At 43.0% G+C, this 21,376-nt stretch overlaps 2 long non-coding RNA genes across 4 annotated transcripts in view; one reads left to right on the forward strand and one right to left on the reverse strand.

Moving 5' to 3' along the window:
* Positions 1-21,376, reverse strand: part of LOC143413169 (uncharacterized) — a 314,090-nt gene that overhangs the window by 204,310 nt on the left and 88,404 nt on the right. The window lies entirely within an intron of this gene.
* LOC143413227 (uncharacterized) lies at positions 15,224-17,316 on the forward strand. Of its 2 annotated transcripts, none has more exons than XR_013093854.1 (3): positions 15,224-16,033; positions 16,116-16,271; positions 17,294-17,316. It is a non-coding gene; the product is annotated as an uncharacterized LOC143413227 (long non-coding RNA). The 2 variants fall into 2 exon arrangements; XR_013093855.1 differs by lacking the exon at positions 17,294-17,316 and adding an exon at positions 16,714-16,957.

Below are 21,376 nucleotides of genomic sequence, written 5' to 3' on the forward strand. Positions count from 1 at the left end.
TTTGACTTGCCTCTCTTCTGTCAGCATACAGCCATGGTTAACGTAGATTAATACCAGTGTTATCTCAGGACATGGGATAGTTATATCATTTCCTGTGGAGTGGTTAGCTCTCTTTTTCTGTTTTTCTAGACTTTAGTAAATACAGTTTTAATCTTTAATCCCAACAGAAATTATTTTATTTATGTAATTAAATATCAGTAAGCTACATCACAATAAACTAGGAAAAAATGTGTACTCAGCTGCTTGAATGGTTGCTGGAGGTTGTTGGCTATGAAATAAAGCTCGATTCACACAGGCTCAGAGGCCACTCAGTGACTCTGTGGTAACCACTTGTCACCAAAGAAAAGTGTTAATTTTATGACCGATTGTTGTGTTTGCTGGCAGTTATGGGAATTGGTGACAAAAAAACAGCACTGAATTCCTCTTTGTGATTTCCTTGGTCACTTGCAGGTTGCAGCCACCAATAACAAGTAACAAGTCCACCTCTTCCATCAAAACTATGGGCAGCTGCAGCAGTCTGTTAATGACCAAAGCAAACACAGTGAGGGTTTTGGTGCAGCACCCTCTTTTCAATCGATTATCAACAGCTACAATTTCTAGCAACTACTCGCCAAACGGCTGGAGAATACATGTTTTTCCTCAATGACCAGAGTTATTAGTTGTGGACTTACACAGTATTCTTTTTGGGGGGTCTTAACTATTTTTTATTTTTATGTAAATAAACTTAGTTTTTTTTAACTGAGTTTTAGTTTCTAGTTTTTATTAGCTATAACAACAATGATCTGGCAAAGGGAAAAAAAGTGGCCAGGATACTGATGTTCCATGCAAACATTATAAAATGATCTGATCCAAACTGCAATAAACACTAATAATATTCTAAGTGCACAGGTGTGTCCACATCTTGGGTCACGACAGTTTGTAGTAGGTTTAACAAAAGAAAGAATGTAGTGAGGAAAAATGATCAGCAGCATGGAGGTGCAAACAAAAAACTTATGGTATCAAAGTTATTTCAGCAATTCTGAAAATCAAATTCTGAAATCAAACAAAAGCCTAGAACCATTTATCTGCTATATCTCTGTTTTTGCAAAGGGAGTTTTTAAGGAGTACAATACCTCTATAATGCTGATCAAACCATTTGGATATTTTTAGATGTTCACGATCTCGGAACCAATCTGGTTTCAACAATAAAACCCCGTTCTGTATTTATCACAAAACGCCTACTGACCTTCTGACATCACTGGAGGCCTGTTTTGCCTTCAATTCAAACATAGACAAATTCTCCTCCAGCGCATTATTACTTTGCAGTCTTTATCGCAGAACGCTCATTGTTGACCTTTAACTAGTGGGAAGTGAGTGAAATGTCAGGAACTGTCTGCAATCTCTTTAATCTGAGCCAAAAAGTCATAGCAGAGCCCTGAGATAAGCCCAGTACTGGCGCTTGCTTGTATTTCTAGAATAATGTTAGCCACTCTTCTTCCTGTTATGCTTAAAAAAAAAATACAAAAAAAAGCATCTGGTAACAATGAAGTATTGCTTTACTTTCTTCCTTGGAAGACAGCAATTATGGCAAACTCTAGGTTGAGACAAAAAAAGTGATAATTGTGTAAGAGTAACAACATGGTTGTGAAGAAAATAATGTGTTGTCATTTTGAAAAAGGAGCGTTAAGTGTCTGTTCATCTGAGTTCAAAGAGCTAATTGTCAGGGTTAATACATACTGCAAGTGAACTAAAGCCAAGTGTTGCTGTGTGCAAGAGCAACAAACATCTCAGATAACAAGATCCTATATAATGAGACCCAACAGCTCGAGCTCCAAGTACAGTAAGTGTATTCAGCCACATCTGCCTGCATACCATCTGTGACTATAAAGGGTAGAGCAGCTTTTGTTCCCTGTATATTTAATTAGGAGAAACTCTAATGTATCCACTTTCATCAACTCCCAAAAGCTAATTTTCTACATTTAGTGTCTGGGAAGGTGAACTCATCTGAAAAACAAAACAAAAATAAGTCCAGTCCAGCTGCTAAAGCTACCTTTTCACACAATATGCATGCATTTATTGTGCCATTTGGAGACCATTACCTTTGAAAAAGACTACTTTGTTGTGTTGACTGCATTTTCAGACAACCATTACATGTGTAAATTGAGTGTAGAGTCCCTGTCAGAGTGGCAAACAAAGCACCTGGATGCCAACTTGTGCCAGTTTATTTGGACAGCAGTCCAGCCATTGCCGTTGCCTTAAGTACACATCTACTCAAAGGCCCGTCCCTTCTTCAACTTTGGTTTCCAGGAAATGAAAGCAAATCTCCTATGCAGCTTTGTTTGCTTCTCTTGCCTGTCACAGCATTACTGAAGCACTGTTGTTACAAATAAGTAGACAGCAAGAATACACCTTTAGGTGATAAGCCCCCGCAACATACTTGAGCAGCCACCAACAACAAAAGCAATCTAGGTAATAATAATGGATTGCATTTATATAGCACTTTTTGAGACCCTCAAAGCACTTTACAATTCCACTATTCATTCACTCTCACATTCACACACTGGTGGAGGCAAGCTACAGTTGTAGCCACATCTGCCCTGGGGCAGACAGACAGAAGCAAGGCTGCCCCTCCCTTCCTTCCCTCCCCATCTCCAGCTGCCTCCCTCTTCCCACTCCACCACAATCACCCACACATGCAGGGCCTTGGGGTAAAGGTGTGTCACCAGGGTGCAGGGGAGGCATACCTCCGTCCCCTTTTGGCTGCCTGTGCCTCAATTTTATCTCACAAATTAGACATTCACATTACTCACACTCTCATAACACATACATATAGGATCTTGTGGGTGGGCACGCTACACGGACTCCAAATTACCATCAGGGTGTACAACCTCACCCCTGGCGTTGTTGCCCACCTCTCAATTTTAATTACACGTAGACATTGAGGGCTATCAGGAGGGACTATGCGCTTACCTGCTGCTCTCTGGCAGGTAGCTCCATGTCCTCCTGGGTTTTAAATGCACCTTAGAACACACATGCATCAACACTACATATGAGCGGGCAGAGGGAGATTTGGAGTCTTCTCACACCCCCGTTCTCTGCGGCCTGCTGGAGTGGGGGGGGGGCTAGGAGGAGGAGTTGGCCATCCGACTGGGGTCTGGAATGTGGGGCCTCCCTGCTGCTGCGGAGTCGGGGCGGTCTGCATCTCCCCACCACAGGGAAAAGGGTAACACCAGCTGGGTACAGTGTCTCTTTATGTCTGTCTCCACGTTGGGTGAGTGTTGAGTAATTGCATATGAGAGGATGAGGGTGGGAATGGATGTTTGTATCTGTGTGTGCCTGTTTGTCTGTGTCCATATGTCAGGTCGGGTATCAGACGCCACCTCTCTGGGGACATCTCAGGCCCTCCAAGGTATGGAGGCCTATCTCCCCTCACCACTCCCCCTGCCAGTGGCAAGACGCCCTCAGACATCGGTGCATTGGTGGTTCTTTGTGTCTGGGGATGGGCGTCCAGGTACACACCGGCTCACTCCTTGGTGGCTGCTTGTCGGGGCCTGGAGCCGGGGGCTCACTCGGGCCCCTTCGGGATGGGGTGCCCTCGGCCTGGGGCTCGGTCACTCTGGGGCAGCTGGCTGCCAGCGGAGCTCCCGGGCACGTCACTGCAACCCCCCCTGGCTTATGCTCCGCGGCTGCTGAGTGACCCCTCATCTGGGACTCTCCTCAGCTCTTTCTGGGATAGTGGCACGGCTGCCCCTCTGTTGGTCTTCCTTGGTCTCTTGTGTTCTGAGGGCCTCTGGATGCCTGGAGTCTTGATCTCCTCCATACCTGCTTCATGCCCTAGTGGACGGCGCTGTGGCTCCCCACACCCTCTAACAGATCATTACATGTAGGAACCTTTTAAAAACAAGCGCATTCATGCTCACAGGTGTACACACGGGTGCTCACACACACAAACTACACCCTTTTTGGCTCCTACCTTAAAGCACACTGTGCGCTGTCAATCTTACGTGCTGCACAATAATGTTTAACATTTAGTATTTACTGTTATATTCGCATAGATCATCATGATGTTGTTTATTCTATTGCTCTCGTCTTCGTCTGCTTGTTTTCTTTTCTCTTTCTCAACAGGTGATCCAGAAAAAGAAAAAAGAAACGGTCCGTGGCGCACAAAAGACAGTGATCCAGCTGCTGTCTATTCAGCAAAAAGAAAAAAGAAAAAAAAAAAGAAGCAAGGCTGCCATATCGCGCCATCGGACCCTCTGGCCATCACCAGTAGGCGGTAGGTGAAATGTCTTGCCCAAGGACACAACGACCGAAACTGTCCGAGCCAGGGCTCGAACCAGCAACTTTCCGATTACAAGACGAACTGCCAGCTCTTGCCCCAACGCTTCTCATGCCTCCGGCTTATCTTGATAGTGTAGAGACCAAAGCAATCAACTCCCATTGACCAGAAAGCAGGTTTGTGGAGTCTTGCTGCCGGAAAATCAGCCATTTTGGTGGGAGCAGGCCTCCCCCGCCATTTCTGGCACTCTGCACATTGTCTTTGATATCTCCGGATTACTTGTCGCCCTCTAATGATCCAATAAGTACACCGTATCTCTGCAAAGATGCGCTCTGGACCAGGGTGCAACAGAATCGTGTCAAAGTGTTGGACAAGGAGCTTAGTTACCGGGTGTTCGGGAGGTAGCACAATAGGGTGTATGGTGTCTGAGTCCAGACCTTCGGCACGTCTCAGGCGTCCTCCAACCCTTATCAGGCTAGTAACCGGATCGTACTCAGGGCAGAGTGAACAAAGTCGACTATTCAGGGCCAGAGTTCATCCCTTCATCAAAGCTATCACCTCCTCCGGAAAACTGTCATACTGAGCTGACTTCAAAATGGCTATCTCTGCTTCCACACGATCAGTGGCGGTCATTGGAGGAGAAGCCGCCCCGTGACGCGCATGGTAAGTAGCTTTCACAAGCTCCCCCCAAGATGTGAAGTTGCCAGGGTCTGGAGTAGGAGTCTGGGCCACTGTGACAAGCCCACATAGCACCCCCTTGTGCAGCTCATCTATAGTCTCAGCCCTACCAGTAGGTTGGGAGGGCCAGTGTGCCGAACTTTGTTGCAAGAACTTGGGGCCCTGAGCCCAACAGCTGGCTGCCGAAAAACTACAGAGTTCCTTCCCCCTGGTGATGTCATCAGCCGGGTTTTCTGATGATGTGACATACCTCCACTGATGAGAACTGGTGAGCTCCTGGATTTCCCGACAAAGACCTTGTACGGGCAGGAATCTGACTGCAACCAACTCAGCACAGTAGTAGAGTCAGTCCACAAGATGGTATTCTGCAGTGGTAGGGTAAGCTCAGTTTGAAGAGTCTTGGCAAGCTGCGCTCCAGTGAGAGCAGCACTGAGCTCGAGACGAGGCATGGACAATCTCTTCCGAGGAGCGACTCGGGATCTGGCCAATAGGAATGAATATGTCCATGGCAATCTGTGGTCCTCAGATAAGCTACAGATCCATACGCTTTCTTGGAGGCATCACAGAACACGTGCAGCTCAAAGGTGCAACTCTATCTGTAGCAGGTGGCACATAATACCTCGGTAAGGTAATGTTCTGCAGGTACGGTAGCTCCTTTTCCCATTCTGCCCAGGTGGCACGAAGGACACCGGTGATAGGTTCATCCCAGCCCATCTCCTTTTGCCACATCGATTGTACAAGAATCTTCCCTCTAGTGGTATAGGGAATGATAAACCCTAGAGGGTCATACTGGCTGGCAAGCACCTTGTACACATTGCGAAGAGTTGATGTTGCGTAGGAGACTGGGCGATGCTTGTACCCCAAGGTATCGGTGGGGCAATGCCAACGTAACCCAAGCATCAACTCTTGTGGATCACATTGGTTAAAGGTCAGCCAGAGCTCAAAGCTGTCAGAACGGGCAGCAGTAGGCAGGTGGGACACCACCTCTGGCACATTACTAGCCCACTGCCGTATCTCAAATCCTCCCCTGGCCATTAGCTGTCTCATTTGGTCCAGTAGCTGTTTAGCTTGGCAGGGAGTCGGAAGAAACTGGAGACAATTGTCCACACAAAAAGCTTGTGTGGACGGGCTCATACACATCTTCATTCCCCTCACGGTGGTCTTGCACATGCCGCTGTAAAGCGTAAGTGGCACAGCAGGGGCTGCAGATCATACCAAATGGTAACACTCGCCATTCATACACATCAGGTGGGCACTCCTGTTGTCCATCCCTCCAAAGAAAGCAAAGCAGAGGCTAATCTTCGGGAAGCAGGTGCACCTGATGAAACATGGCCTTTATGTCACCGCTTATGTCCACAGCATGCTGGCGGAATCGGATTAACACGCCAAGGAGTGAGGGGCTAAGCGTGGGGCCTGGCAGCAGGAGGTCATTAAGGGCAGGTTGCTGGTACAGGAAGGAGCAGTTGAAGACTAGGTGGGCTTTGTTGTTGCGATGCACAAGATGGTGTGGAATGTACCAGGATTCAGTGGAACCATGCACCTCCTCCAGAGTCAACTTTACCACATAGACCGCCTTCTCCAGTTTTTTTGATCTCCTCGTTGTATGTCTGTGCTCTGCTGGGGTCCTTGCATAGCCGACGCTCATTGGCCCTCAGAAGAGCCATGACAGCTTCTTGAGGTGCCTTCACCTGAGGAAATTCCGTGTGACGAAGCAAGGGAGTAGCATATCGGTGGACTCCCTCTACCTGTACTCGGACTGTCCTTGATTCAAGAATGTCGATTGCCTGCTGGTCCTCCTTTGACCTGGTGACCTCCTTTTCATTCCTAAACGGGAGGACGTCAAGCTGCCACAGCCTTTGAACATCTTTGGAGACCTCTGATGTCTGTGGGATGAATGACGAGTGCAAGCATGCCCGTCCAGCCGCTGGATGTGGAAGACTCTTGGCAGGTCCCTGCAGCGCCCACCCCAGCTCCGTGCAGACTGCTACTGGCCCTTCAGGTGGTCCACAAATCACCGGGCATACCGGAGTGATAAGGTGCGGGTGATCTGATCCAATCAGGATCAGTCTTTGTAGGTGACTGTACTTCCTTTTGAGTGTTTCCACTGGGCAAGATTGCTCTGCCGGAGCCAGTTGTTCTGCTGTGAATGCATTTAGTATTTGATGCCTCACCTTCGGCTTAGCTTTAGTGGACACCTCCAATGATATGCTTCCCCCATGCAGCTGCAGGACATCCTGTCTGATGGTTCGGAGGGCCAGAGCCTCGTCTGCCGGGGGCTAGGCCAAGGGACTTCACAGCAGCAGGCAATATTATAGTTCTCTCTGAACCGTCATCCAGCACAGCATAGGTGTCCATGGTTTTCTTCCCATTGTGGAGTTGAACTCTTATCACCTTCAACATCACTCTCCCAGAGTGACTGGGATGGTCAACATAGATGACACTGGATGCTGTGCACATGGTCAGGATACTGGGGTTCTGCTCTTTAGCCTTGGCGAGGCCATGTAATACAAGGAGGTGTTGCTCACCACAGGTGCTGCAGGGTTTCTTGAGCGTGCAGTTGTCAGCAGAATGGTTCCGGCCACACCTCCAACATTTATTCTTATCTCTGATCCAGTCCACAACCGCACCAAATCCAGCCGGGAGAACTCATTACATCCACTCAAGTAATGCTCTGTCCCTTCACAGAAAGGGCAGTAAGGCTTGAAACGTTCTCTTTTCTTCTGCATCACAACAGCCTTTGGACCTGGATGGGCCACAGCAGGTGGTTTGGTGGCTGTGGTTTCAGGTCCATAATAAACAGAGGCCAACTTGGGTTTGTGTTTTGTTTCCCAGTGCCTACTGACTTTCCCCTCCAACCAGGGCTTCTCTGAGGCATACAGCTCCGTGGCTCGTCGGGAGACATGCATTGCTTGGGTCAAGTCAAGTCAAGTCAAGTCAAGTTTATTTATAGAGCACATTTAAAAACAACCAAGGCTGACCAAAGTGCTGTACAGTAAATACAGATAAAAATACAATAGAACACAATTTCGTAATAACACCTCGCTGATAAAAATAAAATAAAAATATATAAAACAAATAAATTAAACCTTTCTAAAAGCCAATGAAAAGAGGTGAGTTTTAAGAGCGGTTTTAAAAGTTTCTAGGCTTTGCACTCCAACCACTCGGCTAGATCGTAGAGGGTATAAGTGCGTTTTGATCCAGGCTGCAGGATCCCTCGGTTAAGGCAGTACTCCGCAAAGTTATCCCGATAACTCAGAGGGAGTTTGGTGAGTAATCGGTCTACGTGGGATCCACAGTGGAGTTCACTCTCTGCCACCCCGTCTATCATGGTAAGCATGATCTGTATTGGGCTGTATTTGTATAGCGCTTTAGCATCCTCACTGGACTGGCAACTGACAGGGAAAAAGCTTCAAAGGCTTGTGAGTCACCTGGTTTTATGTGTGGTGTGCACAGGATGGCGCTGAGTTCACTCTGCACCAGTTGTCTTAGCTGACCGTAGGTCTGCTCAAGAGCCCTCATTGCACTAGTATATGGAGTTCGGTCATGGATGTAGCGTTTAGCCACTTGGAATGCACTTGGGAACTTCAAGTGATCTAGCAAGATCTGATACTTATAATCCTCAGACAAGTGCTTGTGAGGCCCAAGAACACTATCCAGTCCTTTCTTCAGTAAGACAAAGTCACTCTCCTTCCCAGAACTGAAAACAGTGAGCTTGGGCTTAGGGAGGCCATAGGAGGATGCAATCACCATTTCCAACATACTGGGTTCTGAACTCGCGTGGTTTGCTGCTGGGGGCATACCTGGCTGAGGTCTAAGCTCCTGTGCAGATAGCAGAGGTTGGAATGAAGCATATCGAGCCTGTTGAGGCAGAGGGCAAAGTTGTGGGATCCAGGGCTGGAAACCCCGAGTGAAGCCCTCCTTTGCAGTAGAAGGTTGCATAGTGGCCAGCTGAGCCACTAAGGGAGATAGGTGGCCCAACGTGTGCAGTGGAAGTGCAGGGACTGGGGCTAAAGGAGCTGACATCACACAGACGGGCTCTGTAATTCTCTCCCCCTCCTGAATCGATTTGGGCTCCCTGTCTGTAGGATTTGGTGTGGGGACAGCTGAAGCCATTGGTTCCACCTCCATTAATGTCCCCTTTGGCACTGGAGAGGTGAGCTGCGGGGCTGCGGGACTCTGCTACAGTCACTTGCAGAGATCGCATCTGATGCAGGATATTAATCAGACAATCCTCCATTTTTCGCCATCTTATCTCCTCCACATCCGGCCTCCTTGTGTAGTGGGAGTCTGATGGTGCCATCATAACCTCCTCTGTTAGACTGGGTGACAGCCTTGGCCCATGGGTATGGTAGGACAACCTATAGTCCACCAGATGTCCAGGGATTCGATCCTGCTAGGACGGGGACTTCGTGCATCATCCTGATCTCTGGAGGCAGCCATGTCATTTAGGTGCAGCATATCCGGCTCGAAGGACCACTTTGTACAGAATGGTGTACGTCAGTTTAATGCTGGGTGGTGCTGCAATAGTAACTATCCTCGGTCGGAAGGAGAGGCTGACATCCAGGGATTAGATTACCACAGGTGGAGTTTATTGGCGATCAGATGGATGGTACAGGGAGGTATGGCATACAGTAGGAGGATGTGGAGGGATGATATGGTATGGTTTCTATGATTAAGAACAGGGTATACTGTACATTAAAACATGAATACAGATTAAAGATTAAGGATTAAGGAAACTGGCAACAAATTCCTCCACTACAAATCAGTCTGATACCACTTCTTACAGTGTTCACATTTACTGGGCTGCCATAGCTATCACTAACTAGCACATATGCTAACGGTAACTAAAACCAATACACACAAGTAGCAGGGTAAACATCTTAAGCATTATGTGACACACACCATCCCCAACAAATACAGGATGGGCTATTTGCTTCCCTTCCCAGTAGCTCTCTCCTCAATCGTTAGCCCAGGAACGAACGAAGACCATCTACCTCAGAAGTCCCATGAATCCCATCACTGCCCAGAGGCTGCTGGGTAATGTAGTTCACACTAACACAGGCTTTCCTACACAGTAATTAAAATTTTTTGCCTCACCATAACCTCTTAAAGTTCAGAGCAAATATGCAGCTTAAAGTGCTCAAAAACTAAACAAAAAACTGAGAAAATGACAACAAACAGCTCTGTGCCAGGTTATGCTATGTTTTTGGTATTTTAATAAAAACACCTATACCAGGGGTCAGCAACCTTTCACATCCAAAGAGCCATTTGGACCCGGTTTCCATGCAAACAAAAACACTGGGAGCCGCAAATACTTTTTGACATCTAAAATGAAGATAACACTATATATATTGTTTTTTACCTTTATGCTTTGTGTGAACAACTAAGGTGTGTTGCTTATGAAATCCTTGAAGTGCTAATGAGAAAATTACATTTTATTTATGTAATTAACACATTTTGAACTCTTAAAGAAATATAACAAAAGGAAAGACACCCAGCTGAACTAAAATGATCCATGTAGCAAACAAAAACTGTTGTGAGCCGCCACCCTTATATCGCCTTTGGGCTTTTGGAGCCTTGACCTGACTTTTAAAAAATAATTGGAAAAAAAGCACTATGCTGCTAAAAGATGAAAAATAGATATTTGCAAAATTCTGCCTAAATATGTATTTTACCTGGTTAATGTGTGTGGCGGGGGGTGTTCTGCAGCGCCGCTGCAGGGGAGGCGGACGCACCTGAGCGGCACCCGCAATCACGCCTCACCGCCTTAACGTCTGTGCTATCTATGCTGTTGTGTTGGTATGTGTCGGGCTGTGAGCTGAAAAGCTACAGCCGGCTGTATGTGTACAGCAACTGTGTGTGAAAAGTGGTCAATGCAAACAGCGTCGGGTCTGCCGTGGTATGTTTACAATGGAACTTCTACTCCTGAACCTCTGCGCACAGCGTCTGCAAATCGGGGCTGTACGAAGTCACTTTCATCTTTACGCAGGACTGTAAGGTGCCATCTGTGAGGCGTGAGCGGTGTTTGTTTTTAACATAGTTCACGGAGGAGAATAGCTGCTGACATGATGTGGATCCGAAGGTCTATAATTGGCCTATCTGGGGTTGAAAGTCTCGATAAATGCACGGCGTTTCGGCGGGTACACTCAAAAAAATGAACTCAGCCTATCTCTGCTTTTACTAAAGTAGATTTTGTTGTTTGTTCTTAATAAACTCGATTTTGCAAAAATCCTTAAAGTGTTTGTGCAAATTTAATGAAATGTTGTTACTTTTTGTTGTTACACAAAGTCATTGAACTGTGTCAACGTAACATTGTTGAGTAAATTCACAGGTTTGTCCCTCTGCACATACTGCTGCGTGCAGAGCCCGCCTAAATAAGGGCCAATGCGCATGCGCACCACCCTCTTTCTCAAGCTTGCTATTTCTTCGCCATGTGGACTGGTTCAGCCGCATTTTTGTCCAAAAATCAGGTAAGAAGTCATTTTTCTTGTAAAGCCCGTCTACATATATATGTTCACACGTCAGTTAATGTCGCAAGTGCTACTAAGAAAAGAGTACAGGCAGCGTTTTGCCCGGTAAAGGTTTGCTAACGTGGACTTGCTGCACGTGAGTTTCCAAATGATTTTGGAGGGGACTCCATTGCAATAGCAAAGCTCTGTTTTCAGCCCAAATGTAGTGTAGCGCTAGCGTCGGTATGCGTCGGTACGCGTCGGTACAGGCAGCGCATTCGGTCCGGCACGCACTTTCGCGCCAAGTTTATACTCGGACGCCTGACTGCGTTGCACTTTAGCCAACAACAGTGGAGAAGCGCTCCTCGCTAGCAGACAGGTTAGGGTGTATTTTCTGTCTAATATTTCAGCTTACGTTTTGATGTAGCTTGCAGAAAGCATTTAGTAAGCTGGTGTAAGATGAACTGCATTAATGTTGTACAATGTCCATGGGATTTCTCACTCGACTTTTAATGTCAGATTACACACACATTTACACAATATGCAGTGGTGATGATGTAGATCAATAAATTCATTGTTGTAGCATACAATATTAAAAATAAAACTGATTAATATGAAACATTAACAATGTGCAAATTATTTAGTTTTTTCAGGGACAGTGTAATGAAAATGTCTTTTGTGCTTCTCCCCCAGATACGTTGATGTGGCAGTGCAAATTGTGCAAAAAAGTGGTGTCATCACGAGCTCTGTTATTAAAACACTACAGGTTAGTTCATAGTAGACAGCAGTATCCATGTGCCTATTCTGATTGTGTCTGTGTTTTCAAAACATGGAATGCTCTACATAGCCACTTAAGCAGATCACATACCCAAAGAACTCTAGACAAGTCTGTGAGTTTGGCAACATTTAACTGCCATTTGTGTTCCTGCTGCAACATAGCTTCGGAGCAGGAGTATTTTTCTCACATTAACAACCATCTAAAATGTAACGAGACTGTGCATTGCATGTTTGAGGGTTGTTCTTTCAAAACAAATATCTATGGTACATTCAAGTCTCATCGAAATAGGAAACACAATCCTTATACCTTAAAAGACTTTAAAATCGGTATTGCTAACACTATTGTAGGCCAAACATCAGCTGATGACAGTACAGACACTATTGTAGAAGAGGACATAAGTGCAAATATTGATCACGATACAACTACAAGTGAGACTGAAGATTTGGCAAATGTAATAGAACTTAATTTTGCATCTCTTTTACTTAAGTTGGAAAACTATTTTCATGTTCCCAGCATAGCAATTGACGAGTTGCTTTCAGAATTGCACTACCTGATAAGCTGTGCATCAGTGCCTTTGACAAATCAAGTAATTGTAGACATACTCAAGAATCATAACCTTTGTCTAGACCAGCCTGTTATTGAAGAACTGACAAAGGCAGTTTCTTTTAACCCTTTGTTAAAAGCCATAGAAAAGGACGGCACACTTGCCACTGCCTTCAAACGCAGACAGTATTACAGAAAACATTTTGAAGTAATTGATCCAATTGAATACATTCTCGACTCCCAAAGCAAGAGGACCTTTCAGTATATTCCTATTCTAAAATCATTACAGCAGATATTTAAACAAGAAAACATACTGAACAAATTTGTCACTAGCCACAATCAGAATCCTTTTGTAAATAAGGAAAAGTATACATCATATAAAGATGGTCTACATTTTCAAAATAATGAGTTTTTCTCAGGCGGTGAACTAAGAATCTCTATTTGTCTTTATGTTGATGATTTCGAAATTTGCAATCCATTGGGGACATCACGGAAAAAGCATAAACTTTGCTCAGTTTACTGGATTTTAGGTAACTTGCCACCAGGTAGTCATTCATCCCTCTCTTCTATTTATTTGGCTCTCTTGTGCAAAAGTGAGGACCTTAGGACCTTTGGCTATTCAAAAATATTTGAGCCACTTTTGCAAGACCTTGTCATTTTAGAGCAGCAGGGAGTGTTCATTGACAATTTAGGGGTCAACTTTAAAGGCACTGTCCAATATGTAGTGGCAGACAGCCTCGGAGCTCATGGATTGGCCGGTTTTGTGGAAAGTTTTTCTGGAGATTACTTTTGCAGGTTTTGTACTGCTACACGCTCAGAAATTGAATCAAAAGCTACAAATAGTGACTTTTCTCTGAGAACTGAGGAGCTCCATCGTGTACACATAGCAACTGCACGTGAGACAGGGGTAGCTTGTTGTGGTGTGAAAAGCTCGTGTGTCTTAGCAGACAGTCTGTCTTTCTTCAAGGTCACTACAGGATTCCCCCCTGATCTTGCACATGACCTTTTTGAAGGTATTGTGCCTTTTGAGATAGCTGAGTGCCTTCGAATACTAATAGGCAAGAAGTACATCACTTTTGAAAATCTAAATAGACTTGTTCAGTCATTTCCCTACAAAGGAGGGGATCAGACTAATCGCCCTCAGAAATTGCCTCACAATTTTCTTAGTAAAAAAACTGTTGGTGGCAATGCACATGAAAATTGGTGTTTACTAAGACTTCTGCCACTTATTATTGGACAACACATACCTGAAAACGAACCAGCTTGGGAACTTCTACTAGATTTGAAGGATATTGTTGAGCTTGTTGTGTGTCCTGTTCATAACAGTGACTCAGTTGCATACCTGGAGAGTAAGATTTTAGACCACCATCAAAGGTACAAAGAAGTATGCCCAGATAGAAGACCATTGCCAAAACATCACTTTCTGGCTCATTATCCCTCAATAATTCGCCATTTTGGTCCACTTGCCTTATTATGGACAATCAGATTCGAGGCAAAGCACACATTTTTTAAAAAAGTTGCTAGACACACAAACTGCTTCAAAAACATAACCCTGTCTTTGTCAACCAAACACCAGCTCATGATTGGCCATTACATGCATTCATCAGGCTGTAGCAAAGCCACTTTTGAGGTTTCACGAGTCTCGGCAGTCCCAGTAGAACTTCTCAAACGTGAAATTGCACATTGTCTTGCTGAAAAGTACCCTGACACAGCTGTAGTTAGCCTTGCCCAGAGTGTGTCTGTTGCAGGCATCTACTACAGGAAGGGCATGTTAATAGTACATGGATCACTGGGGGGTCTGCCAGAGTTTGCTGAAATCCTGCAGATGTGTATTTTGGCAGATTCGTTGGTGTTTATAGTAAAAAAACTGAGCTCGTGGTACACTGAACACTATGGATCCTTCAAAATTGACCCATCTCCAAAGGAAATTTCTCTTGTTGCACATGAGGATCTGGTGGATTGTTATCCACTTTGTGACTACCAAGTCGGAGCTTCTCGCATGGTTACATTAAAGTGATACATACACTGTTCAGGTAATTTTAATGTCCATGTTGCCGATTTAATTTTTGTGCTGTATAGCAGTTCTTCTCAAAGTTTGGTTCTTAAAAATAGTTGGACCAGAACTTAAATCTACTCGGATATGTTTCAAGCCTTGTAAAAATACTAGAAAAAAAATTGTGCTGCAAAATTCTGAATACCACTAAAAAAATGTAACATGTACTGAAGTTTGGGAACCACCTGCTCATGTTCTTGCACTTATTTTTTAGAGTAACAGTTGGAGATTGGGACATCAGAAATGACAGCCCCAACAAAGCTTCTGATAATCCTGGGGGAGAACAACGCACTCAAGTTAACCCTTCCTTTGGGGATACCAAAGAATGTTAACGAGCTCAAAGCGGAGATTGAAAATCAGTGCGGAGTTTCTGAACAGTTCAGATTGCAGTACATGGACACAGATTTTAATCAGTTCCTTAACATGACATCCACATTTGATCTAAAAGACATGGAAAAATAAAAGTGATTAAAACAGGTGTTCCAGAAACATCCACTGGTAGTAATGAAAGCAGTGTGTCCTCATTTAACTTGGGTAGCCCCTGCTCTGGCCACAACCCTGATTATGACACAGATATACTGTCATCGCCAGAATCCAGGTCATCAAGCTCCTCGAGCTCAGCAAACTCCACGCTGCGATCAGAAGCCTGGCCACTGGACTTTCGCATACCTGAGTTTAGCTTCGATGTAGAGCTGCAATTGACAAAAGGCAACCAGGAATTCCAAGCCAATGGAACACTTTTAACCCTAAAACCAAAGCTCAAGTCTGACATTTTAGAGAGCTTGTCTTCAGAAATTATGAAGTACAAAGCTTACCCTTCAGACAGCAATCTTAGTGATGTTTGCCAAGCTTTGGTTGTAAAGCATCCATGCTTGAAAGAGAAGGGTTCAGAAACTGGATTTTCTGCATGGAAGATCAGTTTGAAGTATAAAATGTCAAACTATCGTGGAAAACTGAAGAACTTAGGGTGTAGTGAGTTGGTCATCAATTCTCTCAAAAGAAGAGGGAACAGTAATGTGCATCCCAACCAAGTCAAGAAACCCAGGAGAGCAGAGGTGAATTTCTGCCCTGATTATCCAGCTGGAGAAACCCGAGAGAGTCAGGAAGAAGAAAGGTTGGTGCTGCTTTCAGAGTTCAAGAAGAAGAACAACAATGAAACCATCAAAGCAAAAATGGCCCAAACCTTTCCTCACCGGAGGCAAGAAATTCTTCAGGACATGCCCTTCGTAGCTGACTTTAAAAGCCGATGGCCAGCTCTTTTTTCTCCACGTGAGGTAACTGAATCAGTTGATCTGCAAATGCACTCCACATGCAATATTTTAAACCCATCACGCTAAACATTTGTTTATTTTACAGATAAATGCTGAATTCCAGCGCATCACTACGATCCCGCTAACATCCACATTTATGGCACAGCTGGACAACAACACAACCAAACTGACCAAAGTCTTCAGAAACAAGGGAGGAACATCTGGACGCAAGATCACAGAAATCATGGCTGCAATTGATGAGGTTTGGAATTAATTTTTTTCAATGCTTCATTCCCTCTTTTAATACATATGATTTTGTTGTCTCCTTCTATTGTAAGGTAAAGTTTAATGTTGGTATTATGGGATTGTTTATTCTTTGTCCTTTTCATGATAGTGTTGTCACAGTAATAAAGTTTTAAGTTGATTTGGATACTTTATAAAAAAAATTGCCAGAATTAAAAGCTGTTTTTACAGGACAGTAGCGTTTCCAAAACGGGATTTGCCGCGGCTCCCTGGGGAGAATTTTGGCATTTACAGTAGAAAAGCTGAAGCTAGAATAAACTGCCATCAGGCACCTTTCAAACCAAGACGGGATAAAGGGAGGTCTCTGAGCTTAGTACTACAACTGTTTTTTTCATTTGTCCTTGCAAAACCTCCTGTTCAAGTCCTCCAAACACACCCACGTCACCCCGCTTCTCTTCCAGCGTCACTGGCTGCTGGTCAACTTCAAGGTTCATTTCAAGATCCTGGTTCTGGTCCTTAGGGCCTTACATGGACAAGCACCATCATACAATGGAGATCTTCTCAGTCCCAACACCCCCAGCAGGTCCCTGAGGTCCAGTGATCAAAGCCTGGTAGTGCACAACAGTCTAAAGACCAAAAGTGACAGATCATTGCTGCTGTGGCCCCCAAACTCTGGAACTCTCCTCCTAAGCCTTAGATCAGTGGACTCAGTGGTTTACTTTAAAAAAAAAATCCTCTGTTCAGGCTGGCTTTGGTGTGACCTCTTGTTCATCCTCTTCCTCACTGGATTCTTCATGCTGCTGTTTTTGGTCGGGTTTCTGTTTTTTTTGGGATCCTGTGGTTACCTTTTTTTGCTCGTCACATTTTTTCAAATGATAATGTTCCTTCTTTCCTTAATTTTTTTTATTTTAAATTTTGTTGTTCTTCTGTAGTGTGTCATGGACTTTTTTTCTCAAAGCATTATATACATTTATTTTGCTGAAGTTAACTGAAAATGTCTTTAAAGTTCAGCTAAGTAAAATTTGCTTTTATGTTTTACAGAACGACACAGTTGCAATGAGAAGCGTGTGTACGCTGAAAGGACTTGCAGTCTACCTCAATGAAGATCCGAACAGCTTGATCAAAGAATATCAGGCAAGTAATCAAATAGAAACAATTTCCAGTAATAAAAATTTAACTGACGGTAATTTTTCCTCACACACATTCATTAGATTATAACAAAAAGTTAAAATTAGAACATTATTGGAGATATAAAAGCACAAGCTTATGCGGGAGTGACCCTTGCCATTACAGTTGGGGTGTAATGTGGGCTGAGTGTACTGTCTTTCTGCTTTGTTGTTCTGCCGTGTAATCTAGATGATGGACCAACACCTCTCATCTCGCTCTGAGCTGTCTACTGTTTTGCAGCTTAAAGGGATATTCCACCCCAAAGTGAAAATTGGTCTATTACCATATTACCCAGAGTAAGATAAGTGAGAAAAAATAATTTTGTAACCAGTGCAATAATTCTCCTGATCCGGCAGCAGTCTATTTGCTTTTGCCTAGCATTTAAAAAATGGAGTGAATGGGAACTATAAGCATTTTGGTTGCAAATGACTCTTTAATGGTACGAATTATTCCTGGTGAGCTCAATAATCATGTCGACTTTAAATGAAAAGTAATAAGTAACTTGAAGGATTTGGAGGAGTAGATTTAGACTTGGGAATACATTATGGTTACCACATACAACACTGTAAGCCGCCGCTGCATGGTGCATGGATATTCGAATATGTGTTTATTTATGGAAACCAGAGGCTTTTTCAACCACTGTTGTTGTATCCAAGTGCTATGCCATGGCGGGTTACAGGGTGCTTTGGCGTAACCGTAATGTAGGCCCAAGTCTAAATCGCCTCCTCCTGCAAATCCGTCGTGTTACTTTTTACTTTTCATTTGCAGTCGACATGATTATTGAGCTCACCAGGAACAATGGGTATAAGATCAGAAATGTACTGTGCTGGTTACAAAATGCTTTTTTCTCACTTATCTAACTCTTGGCAATTTATGGTAATAGACAAATTTCCACTTTGGGTGGAATATCCCTTTAATTGATATGAAACCCTGCAACTTGTATTATTATGTTTATTTACTTGTTAATTTTTTTAGGATGTGGACTTCCATGAGGCCGAAAGTGAAATGGAGAAGACGCTCATTGGCATCTACGTCATCAAACCAGAAGGAGAGCGTGACCTTGACCCGGCAGAAGACATTGGTATCATAATTGAGGGTGTCGCTGTGCTCAGAGATCTTCCTGATGTTGCCACTGCTGTTGTGTTGTTGTTCGGCCTGATCTACACTTTAAACATGAGCTACCCATCCAACCTCAGGTACACTTTTGAGTTTTTTCAGAAAGTACTGATGGGACTTGATGCTAAGAAGCTATCAAACAAAGTTCAAGTGCTCAGAAACAAACTCCTTGAATAAAGAGGAGGAAGCGGGAGGCCCTTATTGCTTAACTTAGTTTGAATGCTTTACGTTCAGGTATAGTTAAGTTGTTCATAAACACTTTTTTTCATTGTCAGTACTGTTTCTTGGGAACATTCACCAGTTTTAGAGAACAATAATGTTCATTTGCATTTTAGCAAAATACTGTTACTTAAAAAATTGGTGTTGCACTTCTTCTACTGCTACTTGACAACATACAGAAAATGACAGACATTTTAAAAAGTTCTAGCGGTTAGGCCGCTGTGATTTGATATTTCAAAGAATGTGACATTTGGCAGCTGTCTGCAACTTGGGATGTAACCATAACTTGAAAAACTGAGTAGCACTGTTTTACAGTACAGTTTTTGAACAAAACAGCCAATTTTCACTGTTTTAAATGAGTTTAGTTTGCTCTTTCATGCTTATCAGTGTTTGAAAATAATTCCTGAAACGTCCTGTAAAATGTAGGATTTTTTTTGATAATTTGGATGCTTTCTGGACCAGTTGAAAGACAAGTTGGTTAGCACTTCACTGATCTTTGAAGTAAAATATTGTTTTATGCACAAAGTATTTAGTTAAAGTTGTAACAAGTTGTCTGCATTGATTGCACTTTGTGTTAAGCTACGGCTCTACAGTCTTTTCGGTCTGTCAACAAGTATTTAATATGCACTGAATGTGCTTAGTAAAGACAGGACTTTGTTGGATCATTTTTTTAAATCATTTTAGTTTGACGACAAGTTGGTTAGCACTTTATACTGATCTACATTTTCTGCACAAAATATTCACTTGGAATTTGTAACAAGTTGCATTGATTGCACTTTGTGTTAAGCTGTTGTGCTTGGAAAAAAGTATTTTATATGCACTGAATGTGCTTATTAAAGGCAGGATTGTGTTTGATAATTTGGGTGCTGTCTTCATTTCTTCCTAAAAGATCTCCCTAAGATTTACTTAAAAATGTTATGTCAAGTGGTTCCACATAACTGCTTTAAGTAACTTTTAAGAAACTTTGCTATTTTGTATGGAAGTAACCAGTGTAAATGATTTATTTGTAATTGTATTGAATAGAAATTACTTAACAATTTTATATAATTCAAAAGTAACAAAGTTATGTAGCAGCTACATAACAGTTTTACAAAGATACTACCTAACCAGGTTATGTCCTTCTAAAGCAGAAAAGTTATGTACCAGCTAAGTAACAGTATTACAAAGATATTGCCTAAACAAGTTATGTAGGCTTAAAGCAACAAAGATAAGTATCAGCTAAGCATTGCAATTAAGTTACATTTAGCCAATACACTTACGTAAATCTAACTTAACAGTATTGAGTTCAAACTAAGTAACAACATTTCTTAAAAGTTACTTAAAGCAGTTGTGTGGAACCACTTGACATAACTTTTTTAAGTAAATCTAATGTTTTATTTTTTTGAGTGTACACCGGCTTCCGCGAGTGTGACGCTTATTTTGAGCAATGAAAAAATAATAGAATATAATTGTATTTTTATATTTCAATATCACAATAAGCTTCCAATTTAGAACTACAAGTTAAAAAAGAACTAACATAAATAAATTACACTTCAGCTAAATACTGCTAATTTATTTTCCCAAACCACGCGGAGCCGCACTATAAGGACTAAAGAGCCGCATGCGGCTCCGGAGCCGCAGGTTGCCGACCCCTGACCTATACCAAGACAGACTGATATTTCAGTTTAACAAGTGCTGCATAATTTACCATCCTCCTTTGTTTGGCCTACAGCACTGGCTGTACAGAAGTCTACGCCTTCTGACTACATTGTTGTAGCAACATGATGATTTCTTTTTAAGGCTACAGAATGCAAATCATGGTCCAGAGGGCACCTCGGGCTCATTTGAGAAATCCCTACCTCTCTTTTTTCAGCAGTCTCAATGTTCTTAGGAAAATGGCTGTTTATTTATTTGTTATTAGTGTTAAACTGTGTGAAACTAGAAATTTTCCAGGGCTGTTCTGGCTCATATATTTAGATTTTCATCTCATGGGGTTCATCACCATAGCAAATTTTGAGCTCTGTTTACTTTCAGTGTTCTTTACTGCAGAAAAAATCAAATACCAAAGTAAGAAAAGTAAACTGAAGCAATTCAGTGAGTCACATGTATGTTAAAAACTAAGTATAAGTATTCAAGTCTTGATCGTTGTTGGGGGAAAGGTTTGTTGCAGTTAGCTTTGAGAGCTAACAGTGAACTGTCTTCCTCCTTTCCAAAGCAGGTCAGTGCATATGTATTCAGTTACGTGTATGCTCAGTGGTACAAATTAACTTATAGCGCACATGTCGCACGTATTACACTCATGTCACGTTTCAGAAAGAGATTTAAATTTTGCTCTAAAGGGGCCCAAGGCAGTGACTTAAATGCACGCACAAAAGAGTAATGACACTAAGGTTAATAAAGTTGGTACAATAACCTGCTCATGATGAGATTTTAAAATCAGAAGCCTCATAATTGCTTTCTAATAACTTCTGCTGCCGATTAGAATCTTGATCAGCATCAAAACTTTGAGAGAATTCGGATTGGTCGGCTCTATCTTTGTAATGAATTGGTCGTATAACATGTCCGGCCTTTATAATACTGGCAAGCAGCATGTGAATGAAGAAATTCATCACTATTTTTCTCAATTAAATGTAGGTGGCTTAC

The sequence above is a fragment of the Maylandia zebra genome, linkage group LG17 (assembly GCF_041146795.1).
Source record: "Maylandia zebra isolate NMK-2024a linkage group LG17, Mzebra_GT3a, whole genome shotgun sequence".
In the NCBI taxonomy this organism is placed as follows: Eukaryota; Metazoa; Chordata; class Actinopteri; order Cichliformes; family Cichlidae; genus Maylandia; species Maylandia zebra.